This window comes from Protopterus annectens, chromosome 4.part1, assembly GCF_019279795.1.
Source record: "Protopterus annectens isolate FY-2018-M chromosome 4.part1, PAN1.0, whole genome shotgun sequence".
Lineage (NCBI taxonomy): Eukaryota > Metazoa > Chordata > Ceratodontiformes > Protopteridae > Protopterus > Protopterus annectens.
This window is the reverse complement of record NC_056734.1, coordinates 306,995,468-307,020,530: the sequence shown is the minus strand read 5'-3', so window position 1 is coordinate 307,020,530 and position 25,063 is coordinate 306,995,468. Positions and strand designations below refer to the sequence as shown.

At 37.4% G+C, this 25,063-nt stretch overlaps 1 protein-coding gene across 8 annotated transcripts in view; it reads right to left on the bottom strand.

The window, feature by feature from the left end:
- The window catches only part of LOC122800839 (uncharacterized threonine-rich GPI-anchored glycoprotein PJ4664.02-like), a 662,067-nt gene that overhangs the window by 201,175 nt on the left and 435,829 nt on the right, over nt 1-25,063 (bottom strand). The gene's annotated exons all lie outside the window — the stretch shown is intronic.

The following is a 25,063-nucleotide window of genomic DNA, read 5'->3' as shown; positions in this document are numbered from 1 at the left end:
CCTTTTTTAGGCAAGGCTCAAAAGTCAAACCCACCTCCATAAACAGCACAATTAACAAAAAACTGAGGGTTATGCTACTCAATGCTAGGAGTTTAAATCTCAAAATGCATGTGCTTGAAGCACTCCTCAGTATGGAGAACGTCGACATCTGTGCAGTAACTGAAACCTGGTTCAAGGCTGCAGAGAGCACCCCAGCACTACCGGGCTACAACCCATATCACACATTTCTGCCACAGAACACAGACTGAAACACAAAAGGAGGGGGGTGTATCCATATTCAGCAAGGATACCTACACCTCCAAGTTAGTGGTGCAGCATGATACCTCTGAGATCATCTATGTGCAACTAACATTGGGCAAATCTGCAATGCAATTTGTGGCCTGCTACAGATCACCCTCCATGACCCAGGACCCCCACTCCACCTTTCTGGAGACACTGGAAAACATGTAGGTCCTACTGAACACCCTGATATTTGGTGATTTCAATTACCCTACCATTAATTGGGAAAACTACTTGAGTACAAACTCTCAGGCCCAGCACTTCCTGGAATTCATCAACTCAAATGCCCTGGATCAGCTGGTAAACTCCTCTATCGGAGGTGAAAACATATTTGACCTGGTCAACACCAACATGGGTGACAGGTGTTCCACACCGGAGGTCAACCCATCACTGGTTAGATCAGATCATAACCTAATCACTCTGGATGTTCACACCCCACCACCACCCCAGCTAAGGAAACTACAGTAAAAAACTTTTCTAAAGCAAACTTCACCTTACTTAAGAAAGAGGCGGTAAGTTTCAGAGCCCCCACATTAAAGGATAACGCTGCCCAAGATGCAGAAACCTCTTTGAGCACCTACAAGGATCCATCCCTAGCAAAACCAAGGCTCACTCCTCTACGAGAAGGAAACCAGCCTGGTGGTCCCCTGCCATAAACAGGCTATACAATAGAAGGAGGAAACTAGTTCAGAAAAAAAGCAAATCCCAAGAAGGAAAAACATCCCTGATCACTATCAATAAGAAACTAAGGTCCCTCATAAAATCATCCACAAGGCTAACTTCAAAAGTAAAATAGCCAAGGATTCAAAAGATAACCACAAAGCCTTCTTTAGCTATGTTAAGAATCTAAGTGGCAACTCGAAGATATGCACTGAACTAGTGCAAAATAGCATAAAATATACTGAACCTACTGATATTGCCAACATCCTGGCAGATAGATTCAGTTCAAACTTCACCCACCTCTCACCCCCAAAAGGGCCCACAACAGTACTGGAAAAGCGTAGTGTCCCTGAAATCATAGACGCACAGGTGAATACAGCCCTTTTAAAAGCCAAAAACACAGCATCAATAGGGCCAGATGGTGTCCCAGGCTGCGCCTTGCACGAACTACAGAATGAACTAACCCTCCACTCAAACACGCTGTTCAGCCTCAGTCTCTCCACAGGCTACATGCTCAAAGAATGGTGCACAGCAATGGTTATTCCACTCCACAAAGGAAGGGCCACAACTGACCCTGGTAACTATCATCCCATAAGCCTGACTAGCCTGGTCTGCAAGGCTATGGAGCGCATCATCATGGAACTCATTAACAAAGACATTGGGAACCTCCAAACACTTGACTTGACCCAGTTTGGCTTTGTTAAGGGCAGAACATGCCTACTAAACCTGGTTGACTTCTTTGAGACAGTCACCAAGGCCGTAGATGAGGGAAAGTGGTTCACGCAGCCTACCTTGACCTCGCCAAGGCTTTTGACACCATTTCCCCCTCGGGTATTACAGAAAAACTCAGCAGCCTAAACATAAACTCCTACGTCATGAGATGGGTTGCCAACTGGCTTACAGACAGAACTCACACAGTAAGAATAGCGGGCTCCAGGCCCGACTCTAAACCAGTCACAAGTGGTGTCCCGCAAGGCTCGGTCCTGGGACCCCTACTGTTCGGCATATATTTCTCAGAAGTACAGGCAAACACAGGAGGACTATGGATAACCAAGTTCGCTGATGACTGCAAACTGGGAGACATAATTGACTCTCCAGCTGACATGGACATCCTCCAAAAGAGCCTTACAGAGACGGACACCTGGTGTCAAAGTCATGGCCTCAAGCTAAATGCCAAAACTGCATAGTCATCCCTTTTGGGAAAAACAAAACACCCACAAATTACCACATAGGTGGCAGCCCCCTTAATACAAAAGAGGTAATACGAGATCTGGGGACCCAGGTAGATAGTAATCTCTCCTTTGACAATCATATTGCCAAAGTAGTTAAGAAATCCTTCTATGTCGCCCATCTAATTACTAAAGGGCTCTCATCTAGAAATAAAGAGGTTACAGTGCCCCTCTACTCGTCACTCATCAGACACATCATAGAGTACAATGCCCCTTTTGGGATGTACCTCACAAGACACTTCCAAAAGCTGGAAAGACCACAAAAGTACCTCACCAAGAGGATTACTGGCCTCAAACATATGTCCTATGCAGCCCGACTGAAAAAGCTCCGGTTGTACACAGTGGCATATCACTTACTCAGAGGTGATCTCTGTCTGACTTATAAAGCCATGTCCAACTCAGAATTGATGGACATGCTCCATCTAAAGAAATCCAAGTCACTGCAAGCCACGTACTCTAATGAGCTAAACCTCACCACAACAATAAATAGAACATACTGGAGGGATAGATTCCTGTCACAGAAACTCCCCATGCTTTGGAATAAAATTCTAAACTATATTAGGCAGAGCCAGTCACTAACACTCTTCAAGAGAAATCTTGATGAGTGGATAGGTAACAGAAAATACACCCCTGGGATCACTTCATTGGCTCTGCTTGACAGAGGATCAGTTAATTAATCAATGTGGCAGCGAAAGCCGACACACTCTGGCTAGGCTTATAAATGCTCTCAGGCAGATAGCCTATTACCTACCTATGAACCTGTAAAAAAATATCTGCTTAATAAAAACATCTGTAATCCTGCACTTTATTTTCATAACTATGAAAAAAATGCAAAGAAATATACTGCAGTCCTAGGAAAAATAGATATAGGTAGCAGAGGTCAGAGGTCCATAGCTTTAGTATACCCACAAGGAGCGTTTTCCTTGCTAAGTCCTTCTGAGGGCTATCTTGCTTTTTGTTGTTTACCCTTCCCACTGAGGTGTGACAGGCTGGATACCTTGGACCTGCAACTTCGGTGGCTGTATCTTACTTAATATATTGAGTTTAAGACCTGATGGACTCATTACTCATTGTATCATACTAAATCATTGTTGGTTCTCTTGTAGCAGAAGACAGTAATGAACAGAGGCATTATTTTGCTTTCCATGTCTAAACAGGGCAAATCATTACCCAGTCTGGAGCAATTTACCACCCTATCTAGTAGTTTTGCTGAAAAAAAAATGCTCACCAGAGCTTATCATGTCCAGTTTTTATTTTATTTTATTTTATTTTACATTTGTTAACCGGGCTAGTCTAGTTGGATATATTTCCATTTTCAGTAGAGGCCCGGGGAGAAAAGCTCCAACAAGATAGAAAAAATAAATAAAATTGTTATTACATGGTAAAAGAAAGGATTGATAAAAAAAAAAATACAACAAGAATTCTAACATACTAAAAGTATTTACACTTGAAAAAGTAGCAGTAAATAATATATACACTTGAAAAAGCAACAAAAAGAATGTAGCACAGTAAGATACATAAGGAAGTTTTCACATCTAGTAGAAAATATTTCAGCAGTATATAGATTAGAGTTTAAACAGTGCCAGACTTGCTTACAAGCATAAGAATTTAAATGTTTTGAAGTTTGTAAGGAATGGGAAATAAAATACAGTTCCCTTGTCTAAAGGCCTCAAATGTTACCTTGATGATTAACACTTGGCCCATAGGGTATGAATACAAAGTTTATTTTGCAATTTGTTATTCAAGATCAATATCTATTTTATGGAATGCCTGTTTAAGACACACCCAATAAATCAAATCTAAAATGTGCAAAGTGATTCATTTGCTTCACTTTTTGTGTTGCATCACATTCATTAAGGTCCTTACATGATCTGAACTTTACTTACCTGTCATAAAATCTTTCTGCTCATGGGCAATTATACTCAAACCTCTACTAAACTCAGCATTAACTCCTCTCTAGGCATGTGATATCTCCCTGGTAATACTACATCTTTCCCAGAAGCTTTACTTTAGGGTGGACATTTCTCAAACATCCTTATCATGGGTTCATAGGCAGTTACTAGATGGCAGATCAGTAAGATCATATGTAGCCTAACCACTATAATTTGCATCTCCTTAACATGTTTTGGACAAGACCAGGGATGTATTTGTGCTTATAAATCAATGTAGGTTGTGTTTGAAGAGGCTGGGGAAACTACTTTGATTATTACACAGGGACAATCTTATCCTTTCAGAGGATATAAGAAAAAAAAAATCACCCTACTGTATTATAGGAAACTTTACTACAACCTATGGTTGCTGGTTTTGCTTTGAGTGATAGGGGGGCATAGATCTCCTGACAATCTCAGCAATGTTTTGCCCATTGGGTAGAGAATCTGATTGCATGCTCTGTGAATACAAGAACCATGCCATGAGGGCCTTTGCTCAGTGGAAGACCTTTGATAAAGTAGTAAGATTGGCAATAGCCAGGAACATCTCTACTTTAAACTTTCAAGCTATAGTAGGTTCTGTTCCCTAAAGAAAGCTTAATGTGAGGTTCTAGAAGCTTCATTAATACCTTTCATATTTATTATCAATTTCCTTTTACCAGCATGTGATAAGGATATCTATAACTGATGTCTCTGCTTGACTTTCCATGCTAGGGATTTCCCAGGCTTGCTGCCTAGGTCTCACTGTCTTGTAGCCACACTTTATGAATATTGTTCTGCTAACCTTTGTTGTACCTCAGGTTATGCTTCATGTCTTTACACATAGTTCTATTACATTCTTCCTGCACGCGAACAATTTCACACTTTAGCTTGCAGAGTTTTCTTTCCTTTTTCACAATATATTGCATAGTCTGTGCTTTGCAAAGACTAATCATATATTCTTTAAATGACTTCTACATCTCCAGAGATGGCAATAAATGCTTTTGCCCTTTCATTTAACACAGTCAGTGACTTTTCATTGGTAAGAAATTAAAATATCTACCCTTTTTGCCTTTTGACACAATTTTGCTGCTTGAGGCTCAGACCAGACATACTGACAAATGGTCAGGTAAGCTACTTAGTTTTATAACAATTGTCTCTTATTGTTAGCTGACGTTTCCTACCCAGGGAAAGAGATTAATGGCCACCAAAGAAATTGCCATGAATTCTGACTAAATACTAAAACACACGTCTATTACTCCACTATTGATTATCTACTCTTAAGACACTGAAAACCCTAACAAACCCCAAATTAACAAAAAAAAACCTGTTAATAAATATGCATGTATGCACTACAGAAGATGACTTGCTGAAGTCCATCTGTCTCTGTATGTTCTTCTCCTGGGTTAATAAATTGATAATATAGATACAGCATATATAATTGCCTCGTTCTTGTTTTCCTACATTGCACTATTAATTAAGAGGTAATATGGAGTTTGTTTTGCTTTAATTTGTTGCATTGTTTTATTTTATGATTCTTTACCTACATTTAAATCATGTGCCCTTATCAAAATCAGTATTCACCCTAACAAGAATGGTATTAACAGGTGCTTATATCTCACAGTCAGATGGGACCTGAGGTGATCATTCCCTTAATAATTAAGTTAGTGTGACCCCATCTGCAGAGTCTTCATTCATTATGGTTTATACCACTATTACTACTATTATGCTAATCTTGGATTGAGTGTTATGTCCGATTTCCCTCAATAAATGAGGCGCCACTTTATATAAGGGATTACAATGACAGATTGAGTGAGTTTTGAGTACAAAACACTAGGGTAGGGAGGCAAGCACCATGGTGAAAAAATGGTCTACAAACACAGTTTGCATTCGTCAACAGTGATGTTTGACACAGCTTATTAAACAGTATGTTATATTTTGATAGAAAAAAAAATGAAATGATACATTTGATTCTAATAGGTCCTTTTGTCATTTTTAGCATTCCTTCCAAGACTATCACCAAAGACAGACTCTTTTTCCATGTATTGCATGTGATGCAGTGTCCACTTGGACATGGTGAAAGATCAGTAGTTACAAAGTTAAGTCATTACTCAATTAGTAATCCTAATCAGCCCCACACCTGTTTACAGCTGCAGAAAAAATAAATAAATAAAAGAAAAAAATAAAAGAAACACATTGTTGGGCAGCTGCTCTCTGCTGTTTAGATAGAATTCTACTATATCATTGCATCATCTCTTTTAGACTTTACTGTCATCATCCATCTATCCATTCATAGCCTGTTTTTTCCCATTTATTTGCACATGGTGTCAGGGTGTCATTTCAACAGTAACAATGATATATAGAGCCAAGGACTGTCATGATAGCCTTAAATTTGATACAAGGTCACATCATGTAATATTCAGTCTTATTTAGTGCTGAAACTAAAGCAAATCAACCTGACAAAACCACTTCATGGTTTTACAACATCCACATGAATTTAATTTCTTTTTACTACCATATTTGTCATAATGGTGCTTGTGGATTACAGCCACTTCAATTAAGTACTCACCAATAAGTTTGCGGCAAAGTGAGGATGTCATATCAACCCTAGAGATAGCTAAACAGCTATAGACCCAACCAATACAAGCAGAAATGTTACTAAAATGTCTTATTATTTCCACTCCAAGCGGGAGACCACCTATATGCGCAACAATATGCACACTTACATAGAAGTGTAAGGGACTATTTGTAGCCTGATCTTGGTTATGGAGTGCACTGTTTACGTTACTCTTACTGGATGTACACGTCATCTTTTTTATAACCATTTACTAAACTTACCTTCTGCATTAAGTCCATTATATAAAGGTTATGAGAGGAAGAAAAATAATCCATCATTCAGAAGACAGATCCCTTTGTAAATCTATTTAATAACAACATTTTTTTGCAAACCTGAAATGAAGTGAAAATGTCACTACAAATATACGAACAACTGCAGTTGACAGAAGGGAATACAATTAATTACATTAGCATGCCATTACATATATTGTTAGGGAGTGCTATGCTAATCAACAGCCACCACAAGAAAGGATAAGGTATGCAAATGCCACTACATACATTGTTAATGACTGGTGAGCAAATCAACACGCATCGTAAGAAATGATAAGGTATACCCTTGTACTCCTCCAGGGCGGCCACGGTGGTGCAGCGGTTAGCATTGCCACCTCACAGCAAGAGGTTCTCTGGTTTGATTCGGCTGGGGTGCTTTCTGTGTGGAAACTGCATGTCCTACCTGTGGTCGCGTGGGTTTCGTCCAGGTGCTCCGGTTTCCTCCCACATCCCAAAGATATGCAGTAGGTGGATTGGACACTCTAAAAAAATTGGCCCTAGGTGTGAGTGTGTGCATGTGTGTGCCTTCTGTGGAAGGTTGGGTGCCAGGCTGGCAACTTGACACCGTAAAACTCCACTGCCAATCATGAGCGGACAGATGATCCGCTGTGGCGACCCCTAACCAGGAAAAGCCGAAAGAAGAAGAAGATAGCCCTGTACTCCTCCACACACAGTAAGGTTAAAAAGCCTCTGTGCAATAACCATGCCATGAATTGTAATTAATAAGATGGAGCACAAGTGCAATTTATTGTCATGGCAGCATGGATAAATTTCAAAATTTATGATCCACTCCAACTTGGCTGGAAGTTAGAGAAAGAAGGCCTACATTTCTGACTTATAAAATGTAACCCAGAAGTTTACCTAACTACTGAAAATAACATACCAATGATCTTTCCTTCTATCCCATGCCTGAGGACCTATTATGAAGTTAATGAAATCTTAAAGATCCCTCTATCATTTTTATTATGTCAATTTGTTTAAATAAATGGCAATTTCATTCCTAATTCATATTTGTGCATCACAAACAAAACAACCCAGACTGTTAATTTTAAATAAGTGACTCCAGCTGTAATATGTGCAAACAGATACCTGCAAAAATTTGGATTGGACGTTAATATATAAAGAGATCTAACAAGCCAGGAAAAGTGTGTTAATTTGTTATAATACTGTACAGGCATATTTTGACGCATTCTGGAATTCTTGATCTTGTCTCTAAGTTCTTAGTTTGCTTAATTAATGTTTACATGCTTTACTGATTGTTTTATCTTCTGGTTTGTTATTTTTGACCTCATCTTCCAGTTTTTAGATCATTTTGTACTTTTACATTTATTTGCTTATCTTGTATCATCAGAGTATATAGTTGTATTAAGAAATTATAATTTGGCTTTTATTATACTTAATCATATTTATAGTTGTGCTGAGATTCAATTTAATGCCAGCTGTCATTCATCTTTTTACTTGGTCAAGGACTTTTTGATGTGGGTGAGCTTGAAATAATTCCTCCATCAATTAACTTGCATACAGGTTTGGTTCCTGTACCAAAGCTTACCTAACCCCAGCAGCTGACTATAGATCTTTGCTTGTTGTTGCTTCTCTAAGTTATTTTTGTTTCTTGGCTTGTTTTTACTTATCAGAAGAATATACATGAGACCTCAACAAATTCTATTATTTTGCAGCTTTGCCTTCCCATTTTGCCATTGCTTTCTTTCTTTATACTTTTGTTTCATCTGGTACAAATAACTGGTGATTCTCAATAATTATCCATTCTTGTTGTTCTACGAAACCTAAGAAGATAGCGCTGCCTTATATATGAACACCCTTTTAGTGACTCTTTCCCATCGTTTTTGCCTTTTATAATGGTCACATTTACTCTAGTCCTGTTGGAGACTTTACTACTGGAGATAATGGTCAATAGGTTTTAATGGCTAATGACCAGAAACAGAGAACAGATCATGTTTAGGTGACCATGGCTATCTTGAAAATCCCAACACCCAGCTTCAGAATTTATTGGCAATGACAAATTTTCATTCAGTGTTCTAAAGATATCTTAAAACATTTTAGATACATACAACCCAACATTGGTTTAAATTATGCATATCCCATTTTTTTCTACTAGCGGTGAACTCATAATGAAAACAAATATTCCAAGGAATATAATTCCTTCTTAGTCATTCGGTTTTTGTTAAGAGCAGTATCAATAATACCCCGATGCATCTAATTCAAAAAATATTATGGAATATTAACAAAATAAAAATGTTAGAATAAAAAAGAGGCACTGATATCCATTCTCAAAAAATTGTAGTTTGCTACATAAGTGGACAAATGGCTAGACTACAAGATAAGAAACAGTTATGCCTAAACAGTGGAATGCAGTCTTATGATGTAATAATTTTGTAGAACTATGTTGTGTGCATACTTTCACATCTGACACTTTCTGGCATGCTCTGCTTCATGCACTTAACTACTATTCAACTCAGGTTTGTTTAATTCTTACTTTTTGTGAACAATATTATTTTATACCATGCTAAACCTGTCCTCACTTGACATAGACACTTGTATGCCACTCAATTTTAAATGTCTGACATTCCTACCTAGTGATATTAGTCCTCCTTAGTTTCATGCTAGAACTCCTTCCTGTGAAATATGAAAAAGTGTCAGATGTAGAGAATTTCAGATAAAAAAAAAAACTGAACTACACTCTGCAGAATGCAGTTTGGCATGTCTCACTGAATGACTCAGAATACAGGGTAGGACATAATATCTTGTTTGTAGCAGACGTCCCACAAGGTGGATACTCCCTTTTTGTGTACTACCCACTCCTTAGAAAACCACTGTTGCAAAGAAACATGCTTAAGGATGTTGAAAGATCACCTTTATGCGTACTGAAATTGATGCTTGTTTAAAGTATGATATTGCTTAGTAAAGCATGTCACAGTGGGGATTTTACATATTACTCTAGATTATTCATCAAATGTGTGTGAGTATGCATCTTTGCATGACTGAACATGTGCATGCATGTATGCATGTGAATGTGCATGTGTGTATGTTTGCACATTCAACTTAAGTTCATCTATCGGTGCATGCAAGAGTATGTGTGTTTGCATGTGCATATGGATGCATATGTATCTGTGTACAAGGATGCACAAATGTGCATGTATGCATGTGCTTGGGTATATGTCTGTTTGCATGTACAAGCATATCTACTTGTATCTATATGCATTTATGCACGAATGTGTGTGGTGTGCATACCTATCAAGTGTACCTCATTACGAGGAATGTGCCTCATTTGGGGTCTTAAAATGTTCATGCTCCTTGAAGTTCCACAGTGAAAGAGTTTATCAAACATGAAGTGTTAGGATTTGTTTTTAACTGATATCCATGATAAATAGAAATTAATCGTATTAATTCATTTAAAGATCTTTATTATAAGTAAAACCACCATATTATGACCATGTGATGACCAACCAGCATATTATGACCATCCTATGACCTTCCTAGTTGAAGTTGTTAGTAAGACGTTAGTAAATGTTCCACATTTTCTCCATTTGTTCCACATTATGAGAGCTAGTGTTTCTCATCTTGGAGATGGAAGGTTAAGAGCTATAGTGGTGTGAGTGTGAGTGTGTGTGTGTGTGTGTGTGTGTGTGTGTGTCTGTGTGTGTGTGTGTGTGTTTGTGTGTTTCCATATAACCTTCACTTTCCACATTCATTTAGCCAGGATAAACCATAAAATAAAAAAACAAATACTACTGGCAGCATGTCATCTATCAGTCACCTCTTCCCTTCCTTAAAAAGTCAACATGATACATCAAGCACTGACTTGAGATCACATCAGGATAAGGTAGTAGAAAGCCGCTAACATTATTTCAGCAATAGACTACTGATAATTATCAATTACCTTTTACAACTCTGTGACACTAATTAACAAGGTGCTGAAAATAAAATAAGTCCCATTTACAGAATGTATCACTTATTAGTACATAATGGATAGTTCAGATACTGGATTTTACTATCACTTAAAATTTTAGATAAGAAATATCATTAATGAAGTTTAAGAAAAAAAAAATAGGTGCTTAAAAAATTGGTTCTCAGAAAAGAAAGTCAGAATTTCCATAGATGTAGCATGAATCCTGGTCATATTTTTAAAGCGATAGTTAAAAACTGACTACAGAGACATTATATAACCCACAGGTGGATATGTTAAAAACAAGAATCTCAGATGAGAGGGTATGATGAAGGTTTTGTGAATGAAGTGTCTAACTATGTAATCAATGAAAGAGACGGTAGAGTCAAACTATATTTTTAGTTAGAACATCCACAGACTAACCAAAGTCATAATAACAGCACTAAATTTAGGGACATCATGAAATATACTGTTAATACTAGTGGTGTTATAAATATTATACCGAGAAATTTGGACATGCAAACTGCTATGCCAGAATTGGGTAAAATAGTACATGCACCTCACAGTTTTACTTTTACGAAACACCCTAACCTGCAACAGAAAAATATGCTATAAGGAAATGTATGAAAAGAAGGACCAATCCACTAAAATTAATATTAAAAAAAGGTCCCTCTCTGTGTTTGTTAGAGTTCTCAACAATTCACTCCATATAGCCGTTCAATTAAATCCACAAAATGCATATATTCTCAAAGGCCCATTCACAAGTGAAGATTAAAAATGCACTTTAATGAGCAAAAAAGTTGCATATATATATATATATATATATATATATATATATATATATATATATATATATATATATATCCAGTAAGTGCTTTCATCTCAATAGTTTGAAACTTTATCAGACACCATTACACATTTCACAGGTAGTTTTATAGCAAAGAACAATCAAGTAACCACCTTCTTTAATGACATCACTTCCCCGACACATGCACCAGCACATGGTGTTCCCGGGTGGTCCCATCGAAGTACTAACCAAGCCCAACCCTGCTTAGCTTCCAAAAAAAAAAGCTCCATTTCATATATTGTGATATCTAATGTTAACTAGTATTTGTTATATATTTTGACACGTATAAAATACATATAACCCACACAAAAGATATTTCTCTTTTGTTGGTTTAGGTGGTTGGTTAAAAGAAAAGGTACTGTTCCATGCTATAACTGTGTTTTTTATAAATGCATTAACCCTTCTGTTACTTTTGAGCATCCACAAACAAAGCATATTCATGTATTTCACTGCTTTGCTGCTTGTAACACAAAAACTTTGGTTTATGTAGCTGTGTGCATGACATGCACTAGTTTCTATATAGGTAAATCTAATAGAAAATTTAATGAAAGAATTTCTGAGCATCTTTCAGAAATTAAAAGGAATATGTTTACTCATTCCTTGAATAAGCATATTCATGATACTGTTATAGAACATGCATTTTAATTTAGAGTAATACAAAGGATATATTTAACATTAGAGGTAGTGATGTTCTAAATGCCACTGAACTAGCTGAATACAGTTGGATTTTAAATCTGCAGGCTGACTGTGCACCTGAATTAAATGCATTAGTTAGTTTAAAACCTGTAGTAAAACAAAATCAAATGAAATTGAAGTGAATGTTGCTATTGACTGCCTGGATCTGTTGTGCTTTTTATGTTTTGAATGTACATGTGTTGCTGTCTTTAAACTTTAGGTTCTCTGTATAATAAGCTGAGCTCTTATTGGGTGATGGAATCATGTAGTGTATTTAAAAACTGTATTTGAACTGTGTTGTACATGCATTGAAGAAGGGATTATTCCTGAAAGCTTTGATATTTGTGTTTATATTAAAATAAGTGAGCTTTTTTATTTCTGTTGTTAAGATGTTTTTATTGTTCTCAGAAAGAAAAGCTCATGTGTTCCCTATTTGTTTTGTGTATCATTAACTGCATAGGATGCAAATTATGACATTTGAAATATAAAATATACTTACCATACTGCTGAGAATCCTGTGATATTCCTGGACATACAGCACAGATGTCTACCTGATATTCCTGGACATACAGCACAGATGTGTACCTGATATTCCTGGACATACAGCACAGATGTGTACCTGTTATTCCTGGACTACTGCACAAATGTGTACCTGATATTCCCGGACATACAGCACAGATGTGTACATGATATTCGTGGATGTACAGCACAGATGTGTACCTGATATTCCTGGACATACAGCACAGATGCATACCTGATATTCATGGACATACAGCACAGATGTGATATTCATGAACATACAGCACAGATATGTATCCGATATTCCTGGACCTACTGCACAGATGCATACCCAATATTCCTGGACATACACCACAGATGTGCACCTGATATTCCTGGACATACAGCACAGATGTGTACCTGATATGCCTGGACATACAGCACAGATGCAAACCTGCATTTTGTACCTTATGTTTAGTCTGCCACTGTAGACTACAGTGGCAAATAGATTTGAAAGTTTGTAATCCTTGATTGAAAACACCTCCCATCCTGCTTTCCAGCATAAAAAAAACTCTTAACTAAACAAGCCCACCAAATTAGCAGCAGACAGCCTCCCAAGTGAATACCTACAAATCGCAGCTGATGGTCTGGCCTACCCAGTATCCATTTTGATTAACCGATCTCTGTCAGAAAGTTATATTCCCACACTGTGGAAAGTATCAGATATAATTCCTCTCCACAAAGGCAGACCCTCCACAGAACTAACCAATTACCGCCCCATAGCTATTCTCTCTCCACTCTCCAAAATACTAGAGAGATGCATACACTCTCAGGTCTCAGACTACCTCCTTACTAATAACCTCCTTTCCAATACTCAGCATGGTTTCCGACCAAACCATAGCACCACCACTGCCTTACTTTCCTTTACTAACACTATCCTTCAGCATAAAAACAATGGCTATCTCTCCTCTGCTACTTTCCTAGACCTATCTAAAGCATTTGACATGGTCCCACACAAACAACTTATCTCTGTCCTCAATAACCTATCCTTCTCACAATCAGTCACCAACTGGTTTCAGAGTTATCTGTCTGACCGCCAACAATACGTTGTATGGCAGAATGACGTACCTCCCCAACTACCTGTCTCCATCGGGGTTCCCCAAGGATCCATCCTTGGACCCCTACTCTTCTCTGTTTTCATCAATAATCTAGCCTCTGCCACGAAACATGGCACACTCATACAATATGCAGATGGCTCAACCATCATCTGCTCAGCCCAGTCCCTACATAAACTGCAAAAAGTCACACAGGAAGCCTTTTCCTCTGTTGAAACTTGGTTATCCAATGCCCAATTAATACTCAACCCAAACAAAACTAAACTACTCATCTTCCAACCCACAAAACATACTCAAAACAACTCTCTCTTTAACATCACAGCAAAAGACAACACCACTATATACCCAACTGAACCCACCAAATTGCTATGAGTGGAAATAGATAATAAACTAAAATTTGACATTCACATATCCATGACCATAAAAAAGTCCACAAAAAACTAGGAGAGTTATACAGAAATAAGCAACTTCTCACCAAAGCAGCAAAGATTTCAATAGAAAATTCCCACCTTATCTCCACCCTACTTTATGCCTCTCCAATATATACCAACCTAAGGCAATGCGATCTAAACAAGCTAGAGACCTGCTACAACAAAATCACCAAATTCACCACAGGGGCATCCTGCCGTAGTCACCACTGTCTCTCACTTGCTGAACTGGGCTGGCTTGAACTCCCTCACCTCCTTCAATGGTATCAACTCTCACTTGCCCACAAACTAGTAAACCATCCACTAAATGTCCCATCCCTCCAGAATCTACTCCAACCCTATCGCACCACCAGACCACTAAGATCCAGCAACAAAAATCACTTGCGGATTACTAAAGCCAATAACTCTGCTGGTGAAGCACTATTCTCTTGCTCCATAGCCAAATTATGGAACTCCCTCCCACCCACAATTCCCTCCATACCATCATGCACCCACCTCAAAACTTTACTAAAAGTGCACCTAAAAACATGCTAGCTATGCCCTTGCAACTCCCACTCTAATATCACCACCCCATCCAACTACTGCCTTTCTTTCCACTCCACTAACAACCTTGATTATAGCAAGCTCAGATGCTCATAAACCTAGTACTTATTATACAGCAGGAACTTCTTATTGTAACATTTGTTAATGTCTGTTATGTACTTCACAGATAAAGATTCTAGTTGTCTACTGATGTACTATGTTCTTCATCTGTAAATAAGTTGTAAGTAATTGCTATGTAAATTGTTAATCGCTATGTAATCCAATGTAACTACTGTCTGTTTATTTTAATTGTGGAGATTTTCAACCCAGGCCTCGCTGAAAATGGACCTACGTCCAGTCAGACACTCCCGGACAACAGGTATAAATAAATAAATAAATAAATAAATAAATAAATGCAGCATGTGCAGTTACTTGGGAAGGCATAGATTATACATTTAAACTGTCTTGCCTGATGTGCTTTGGTCTGCAATCTCTGGCATCTGTGATTCATAAAGTAGTCACAGGTAATCATCATGATGGTGGACTGGAGTTGATTAGTACATTGCAGAATTGATGGGATCAAGGGCTTTGGGACCTCTCCTTAACAAGAACTTGTCAGCATCTCTAACAGGGGGTGGAACAGGGTCAGTCTTGATAGTGGGTTGCCTGCTCCACTAAGAACATCATTGCCAGTAGGGTTTTTTTTAAAAATGCAATAAAGTTCTTTTTTTTTTTTTTGTTTGTTTTGTTTTTACTGCTCTATTCTGTTGCTCAGCTGTGTCTTCTGGCACAGTGACCAGAACAAAGTCATAACATAACTAAACATGAGCAAAGGAGATAGCTGCTCTGATTAGTGCCAGTGGGATTTAAGTACTTACAATAGTTGATTTAAGAGATCATATGATACCGAGGCTTCTTAATGGGATGTCAGTATGACATTAGCAGTTAGTTTAACATGCTTGTAAATTCTTGTGTCAAGAAGCTGTATTTATTTATTTATTTATGTATGTATGCATGTATGTATGTATTTATATTTGTCACTTTGGAAAGATATAATGTTCCTCAAGTTTGGATAGAGAGTGGTATCTGTTTGAGAAACTGCCCGTGTCACTGGATAATCTATCTACATATCTGGTTATACAAATCATATCTGCACTTCCAACTGCCATTCAACCACTTGTGATGCTGGCTTGACAGTGGACTTAGATTTCTTGTTACTAGGTGACATAGCAGATACAGAGTGCTGTTTGTACACTGGTAAGTTTGTCATTGTGTTACCTAGCAAGGCCCATGTTTGTCAATACCTGAATACTATTTTCTGTGGTCTGGATATGCTAAACTGGTAAAGTACTGTACAATGTAGGACAACAAGGACCTCATTGTAGACTTTATTATTTAACTTGCATTATAATAGAAATAACTTCAACCGATGGGGATGGCAAATGCAGGTGGATAAAGTTCTAGTTGTTAAGAGACAGACTTTTGAAAGGATGAAAATGTGTTCAGCTTTCTGTTACTATTTAATCTGCTCTTCATGTCTGTTTTCCTGACTTGCTTATTGCTGCCATGAGGGCTTGGGACATGCCCTTACTGTAACTCTATGCTGGTTATCTTTTACAACCCACTGTATATTTCCCTTTGTGGCCTAGAAGTGGTAAAGGTGCCATCGCCAGTACTTTACAGAATATCTGGTTTTCCTTAGTGAAAGAGCTGAGACAAAATCATTGAACATTCAGCATTACTACCAAGCCTTGTTGATTATACAACAGATCTTGTACTGAATTATGGCATACATCTACTGGTGGGAATGGAAACTTCCATGAGAAAAGATGTATCAGTGTATGGTCAAGTAACTGGAAAACATGCATCACTATACAAGTTAAGAAGTGCACACTCATGTGTGCCTGATATTGGTGTAATATACTGCATTATTCAAGTCTGTGTTTGTGACTGCCATCAAAATCTGCACTGAGGCTCACAGGGGGCAGATTAACTTACTCGTCAGTATGTCTTTTTTGCTGCTTTTGGCTGGAATGATAAGATTCATACTTGGACAGTGTCTTTTTCTGTGCTACTTGTCTCTGACATCCTATTTTGACTGGTTATGGTAAAGAAGTCACCTACAATATATTACAGAACTTCATATTTTAGAATGGGTGGCTACATTCACTACTTGTGTTAAGCTTCACTTATTTGCCATTGACTTTTCATTTAATGACAGCACATTTTGACTATGGGGATATCAGATTCTCTGGCTTGGGGCTGGCACTGCTACTGAAGTGATACTAAAATCCTCAATTCTACACTTGTCTATGTTGTACTAATAAGTGAACATTACTGACATCTGTTCTCCTATTGTTGCATAGAATTTGCGCTTATTTTTGCAGGATGGTTTTTACATAAACTATGCTTAATATGCCTACATGAGTTGCTGTGATATTCTATTGTTTTTGGCTTCTTTAACAGGATTAATAATAGCAGACTGTTTAGCTATCCCCTTGCAGTTGTTTTAATGCCTTGTCTGGGCTGCTTGTAGTAAAGATGCCATCTGCAGCAAACTGCATCATCTCATAGTTCGGGAGCTTTGGGTAGACTTCATGTGCAATCACAAGTATTGATAAATGGATTTAAAATACATTGGTATACTGCTGCATGCAGCATGGCAGTTTCCTGAAGTATGAGCTGTACTTATTTTTTTGCAGAGTGGGGAAGTATTTACCAGATGGTGGTTGCCGGTCTTGAGACATTAAGATCTCAGGTGTATGCTTTATGTAAATTACTATTTATTTGAGGAAAGTTAAGAACCCTAATCCAACCAGTACAGAAACTCAGTTTTCAAACAACAAACACAAATATGCACTACGTTTACCATTCTAAGTTACTGAATGCACTGACAAAAAGTTTATAAATTATACTTAAACAATGCCTTGGAAAAGCCAAGAACATAATAGGCCACTAATACCAGTGGCATGGATTTTCATGCTGAAAATGTTGAAAGACAGCACTTACCCAAACTGAACAGGGGAGCACAGTCAAAGAGCACAGACCATCAGTCACAAAACATAGTATGTCCTTAAAATACATGCTATTATGACTTGACTAGCAATGTTGAAAGTCAGTAATAGCACCTCCATAGGGCAGCGAGAGTGCTTAAGGAAAAGGTTTGCAATTTTAATTGAATTATCAAAATATGAAAAAACAAACAAACCTAAATGCAGTAGAAAAGCCTGCACATTCCCCTACATACAGGTTAAGCTGCTCTCTCACCCCTTAAAGGGCCCATCTCAATACCAAATGATTGCCAAATTCTGGTAATAATGGCCACAAAGGTAAAAAATGCACTCTCCAAAACTAAAATTGCAGCATCCATGGGACCAGACGACATCCAAGGCTGTTTACTACATGAACTAAAAAATGAACTGGCACCTCACCTAAGTGTCATGTTTAATCATAGCCTCTCCTCCAGCTTAATGCCCACTGAGTGGTGCACAGCAACAGTTATCCCACTCCACAAGGGGGGATCCACCTTGGATCCCAGGAACTACCACCCCATCGGTCTGAAGAGCCTGATCTGCAAGGCCATGGAACGTATTATCATGGAACTTATAAACAAAGACATTGGCAACCTTCAAACACTGAACCCCATGCACTTTGGGTTTGTGAAGGGCTGACTTGTCTCCTGAACCTGATTGACTTCTTCAAATCAGTCTCCAGAGCCGTTTGACAAGGGTAAGGTGGTCCACAGAGCCTATCTGGACCTCGCCAAAGCCTTCACCACCATCCCCCACTCTAGAATCCTAGAGAAACCTATTAAGCTAGGCATTAATCCCTACGTCATTTGGTGGGTTGTCAAATGGCTTACTGACAGAATCCACACTGTAAAAGTATTTACCATCACATGAGGTTAACATTCATATGTGTTTTACTTAGTTATTTACACATCGCTTGAGTATAACACACATATGTGTTTTATTTAGTTATTTATACATCACTTTAGTAGCACTTTAGCAGCACATGCATTTGTGTTTTATTTAGTCATTTATGCATCACTTGAGTAGAACATAATTTACATATTCACAAGTCATTTGAGTAGAAAATAAATATGTGTTTTATTTAGGTATTTACACATCACTTGAGTAGAACATACATATGTGTTTTTTTAGTTATTTACACACCACTTCAGTAGAACATGCATATGTGTTTTATTTAGGTATTTATAAAGCACATGACTAGAACATACATATGTGTTTTATTTAGGTATTTACACATCACGTGAGTAGAACATTCATATGCGTTTTATTTAGTTATTTACACAACACTTGACTCGAACATACATATGTGTTTTATTTAGTTATTTACACGTCACTTGAGTAGCACATACATATATGTTTTATTTAGTTATTTATAAATCACTTGAGCAGAACATACATATGTGTTTTATTTACTTATTTACACATCACTTCAGTAGAACATACATATGTGTTTTATTTAGGTTTTTGCACGTCACTTCAATACAACATGTATGTATCTTTTATTTTGGTATTTATACGTCACTTGAGTAGAACATACATATGTGTTTTATTTAGTTATTTACACATCACTTGAGTAGAACATACATATGTCTTTTTAATTATTTACACATCACTTGAGTAGAGCATACATATGTGTTTTATTTAGGTATTTATACATCACTTGAGTATAATATATATTTGTTTTATTTAGGTATTTACAAATCACTTGTGTAGAACATACATATATGTTTTATTTCATTATTTACACATTACTTGAGTAGAAGTGCTGAAGTGATCTTTATGGAATAAAGCTATTTTATTTTATTACTTTGGTCACATACAGTGCTGTTGTTTCTTAAAGGGACAAGGTTTGTCACAGTGTCCGTTTGTAAGCTGCAGTTCTTGTGTATGGTATTTCTTTTGACTGAACCAACACCTTTATGATATATGCTATGTTTAAGCAGGCACAGAGCTCTTACTTGTGGGTGGTGGTTATGTGTTCTTTTGTAACACTATGTTTTTCAGCATAACAGATACTAACATCGAGTTGTACAGACCATTGAGTTTAACCATTTAGTGCTCATGACTAAACATATTCAAGTATTTAAGATGTGATAAAAGAGAAAAAATATATAGATTAAACTCTTTCTAAGGACTAGAACAAAAATAAAGATGAAGAACAAGAATAATTCTAAAGAGTAAGATGAAGGTCAAATAACATAAAACAAACTTGAAAGCAACAGTTCAGATCTCCTACAACCTGAGACATCATAATCATTAAGGTCCTTTGCTGCAACCCCCTCAAATCAAGACTGCAAATATCTGATCATTCATTGTTAATATTAAGCACCAGAAGTTGGGGATCCCTCCCCTCCAATCTTAATGACACTTCTTACCCCTGAATTCCAGGCACCCTTAAAAAGCATGTTAAAATTGAGGCCATATGCCAGTACATCCCTAAGGGTCATATAACCTAATTATACTATTTGTTTTTCCCTCACAGTCTCTCTGTGCGAGTGTGTGTGTGTGTGTGTGTGTGTGTGTGTGTGTGTGTGTGTACGTATGTACATGCACATGGGCACATACATGTATCTGTATAAGTGTGAAGATACTGGGTGGTTACTACTGTCATGAAACAGTATGAATATGTTTGCGGCTTCCCATAAAAACAGAAGGTGCATACATAGCCATTAATTACTCTTCAGCCCAAAGATATTACCACCACAACTTGTTTAAAATATTCACACCACGGAATTAATGTTTATACCATGAGAAATGTCATGTATAGGGAATAAAAATATACATGTTGTCCTGCTGTGTTCTTCTCGGAGTGGCAAGCAGTTCTTTGGGGTCTGGGTCCGATGACAGCATAATCTTCTATGGTGTTGCAAGCAAGAGTTAATTTTGTTGCTGAATGGAGATTACAGCTGGACTTATTTCAGTGGTCACATAGTCAGACAGCATGATCTGTACACATAGTAACATGACAGTAAATTCTCTGTCAGGTAATGCTTTAGTCTGATTCACATGTACAAGAAGTTATCTATGTGCTTGATGATTTCTACCACATAAGGTCTTTATGATATCAATTACTGCAAGTTGTACAACTCCATCTTTAGGGATTCCTTAACACTTTTCAGTGAACAGAGGGAAGTAACTGACATAGCTTTTGTGGTGACTGTTAAGTTGTCTTATACCATACTTCAGTGGTGGCTTGTGCTTTTGGACTGCAGGAATGCAGCCCCACCAGCTTTACAAAGAAGATAACTGCAAGTCCTGGAACTGCACATGCATGATTGGCGAGTTCCAATCCAGAATGGTTACTGCGCATGTATGCTCATCCGGACTGCCATTTCACCAGTCCAGATTATAAAGAGAGGCATTTGTACACCAATGCCCAGAGGTCTATGTGGTTTGTAACCATATAGACTGGAAGGAGATTGGACTGCAACATCTGCAGTCACTTACGTGAGAATGTCTGCTGACTGGCTCCCAGGAAGGAAGGGAATTTTATTTGGTGTGTGTGTGTGTGTGTGTGTGTGTGTGTGTGTGTGTGTGTGTGTGTGTGTGTGTGTGTGTGTGTGTGTGTGTGTGTGTAATACCCCAGTTAACTATACCTGGTGGCTAGAGTTACTCAGGCTCAAACCCTGTACCGTGGGTACAGGTATCAGCAGCCTGAATTCCCTACCCACCACCACTTGTGAAAACTGTTGAGATTTTTGCCTCATATTTTTGTTATGTTCTGTTCTGTTCCTCATAAAATCTGTGTTTTTTCTGGATTTTGTAATTAGTGAATGACGGCATTTGAATTTCAGACTTCAATCTTTTATTCTAGCAATTTTCTAAGTTTATAAGATCAATATATATATTTTTTTAATTGTCCCTATTTTTGGAACTGTATTCCCCCATTATTGGCTTTGTTCAAGTTTTTTGTGCTAAGAGGTTGAGAGCTATGTTGATAACTGAATTCACTGAATATGTCTGGGGGCTGCATTCCCCCATTATTGGCTTTGACTAGGTATTTTGTGCTAAAAGGTTGAGAGCTATGGTAAGAACTCAATTCACTAAATGATAGTCATTTAAGTTTCACTCTTCCCATCTTTCAAGAAACAGCCGATTTGGCATAGTGGTATGTTGTACTGACTGTAGTGTAGAGGGTTTGGGTTCTATACTTGGCAGTGAACTGCATGTTGGTAACACAACATTTTATTCTAGCAACTTTCCAAGATTATACAAGCAATGTTTAAACTGTGTCCCTGCCCCCCCAATAAATGTTGGCTTTTTCCTGATTTCTTGTGCTGCAAAGTTGAGAGATACAGTTGAATGTCAAGTGCATTTTACAAGGAGCTGAGAGCTTCAGGGGAAGAGAAGTTTAGTGCTGTTTATGCTGAGTTTACTTGCATTGTTAATAGCATAACAGGTTGAATACTTGCTTTGGATGCAGGAGGCTGTAAATTCTGCTTCCACAGTATTTAGATGCGGTGCTGATACTGTTCTGTGTTTTACTTTTAAAGGGGGTGGATGCTGCAGTCCTGAGAATGTCCTCTTTGGCGGAGATACCTAGTAATTATGAACCTGTTATCAGTTTGCCATCCATTCCTATTGCAATATTACTAGCTTATCATTTTTTTAGTGTAACATAGGCAATTTATTCCTCAAGGACAACGGGTACTTTTTGTAGATGAAACAATGAAATATAAAGTTGTTTGCAGCAGCAACCTTTTCATTAGTTATATATCTATTTAATGAGGAATTATTTAATTGACATTTACTTCTGCGGAGATTGTGCATATTTACTGATACTGGCAGATTGTAGAAGTTTGAGTAGACTTTTATGATGGAAATGTTCTGACTTGGACAGTTTTGTCATTACTGGTGCATGCATTTTGTTTCATTGTTTACTGGAAAAATGTTCAAAACAATAAATTTAAAACACCCTCTAACAACTATGCTGTATTATACAAGGAATATAATTTAATACAATCAGGAAGGTGTTTATTGATTATCTGATTAGCTCAGGTATGCCCCCTCCCAGTTCTTGGTTGGATGTGTTTGATTAGGAACCAGTTAAATCAACTGTCTACAAGTACAGACTTTTTTTTCTACTGAATATTTTCACTGATTGAGTCTGTATGCTACTAAAAGTGATGAAGCCATATTGAAGCAATCATTTCTCATAGATCTTCATTTTTTTTGGGGGGGAGTACTTATTGTCCACACCTAGGGAGCTAAGTCTGTCATGTAGGATTTCTGCTGCACAATTCTCCCGGCTGAATTATACCTCTCAATTGTCCAGATTTTTGCAGAATTTATAGATTTTTGCTTCTTATTTTTGGTTTGTTCCTCATAAAATTTGTGGGTTTTCTGGCAAATCATTAAGGAATGAAGTCACTTAATAATGACAGACATTGAGTTTCAGACTTCATAATCTTCAGAAAAATGCATGCTAAAGCAAGACCTGTTATTCTATCAGCTGTCTAAGTTTATATAAGAGTAATTTTAGTACTGTATGATTGTTCTCCCAATATATTTGGTCTTGTCTGGATTTTCTGCATTAAGAGTTTAAGAGGTTTGCGGAAATGAATCACTTTATAGAATTAGGTATATCCAAACCTCTCAACTGTTCCCAATTTTGGCTCAAAATTTTGCTCTCCCCTAATAATCCTTCGCAAAATGGCAATTTTGGAAGAAATGTGGAGGTTTACAGTTAATAAATAATTGTAATGATCAGCGTTACAGATTACTTTTCCTTTAGATATTCATGTACTAATATTAAAAAAAAAGTGTCCCTTCTTTGACAGGTTCCCAGCTGTATTGTGTGGCTATTTTATATTTTTGCATCACATTTTTGGTTCATTTTTCATAAAATTGTGGTTTTCTGGCAAATCATTAAAGACTGAAGTTAAAAAATAATGTGCCTTTGACCCACTTCTCTTTATGGCTTTTTCCAGATTTCTTGGTTTGAGGTTGAGAGGTATGACAAATGTGTCAGGACCATCACCGTCAGTCAGAGACATTTCAAATTGTGTCATACTTGTTGTACCCCACTCCCCCATGTAGTGAATCTGGATGTGTCCAATCAAGGGACGGAGCAGTTATGCAGTGTAAGTGTGCAAATTATCCACACATCCAAGGTAGACACAAGTACTACAGTGGCTTTTCATTTGTCCTTGATTTTGCAGAATGTCCTGGTTTTCTGTTATATTTTTATATTGTTGATTTATGCTTCTTATTATTCAGTAAATGCATGTTGTGGCAGTGCCTGTTGTTCTGTGTTTAAGTAGCAATGCTTTAATGACCATCAGGTAAGATTTCTGAGATTATAAGATGCAAGTAAGCTTTTAATAAGCATACTAAGTAGAATTATCAACATTGAAACCTTTTTGCCTTTTAGATAACATATAAGCCTTGGGTATTGAAATGCATATGGCAGTATTTGTAATAAAGGATATGATTAATGTATTTTCAAAAGCTCATTACATTTGTTGGAGACTTGCAGTCATCTTTGCAGGCTTTACCCCTAAACTAAACAGAATGGCAATCTATCATGCGTGGTCCATAACCTGTGCAGTAATCCTTTAAGCAATTTATCTTGAGCTTGTTGTTTACTGTTCATTTTTTACTTTGATTATGTTTTCACCACGAAACAAATAGATAGTTGTTGTCAGGCAGCAGGTCTTTTTTGGATAACAAACACGTTTACAAGTTGGGTAATCAGTATCATAGAGATTGTTACTTTCAGCATGTTACTTGGTAATTTTATAAAGCTGAATATAAATTATAATTAGAAATGCAGTGCAAGGAGAAGTGATTTGAGTTGAGTGCTGCTTGTTTTTTTATAGTTGATTTCACCTGGCATTCCAGTAATGTATTTAAAAAGTAATTTATGTTTTCATGCCTCACAACCTTTGTCTCCATCTAGATACTAAGTAAGCTGTCGTGTAGTCAATGCATTGAAACATTTTTTCTTCTCCACTTCATTTTGTCGTGATTGGACTCTTATAATGACAGCTTGGCACCCAGGGCAGCGTATTTAATTAAAGTCCATGTTTTTGTGGATTTGAGCATAGCTCCACCCCTTTCTAGTTGACCACACCCCTTT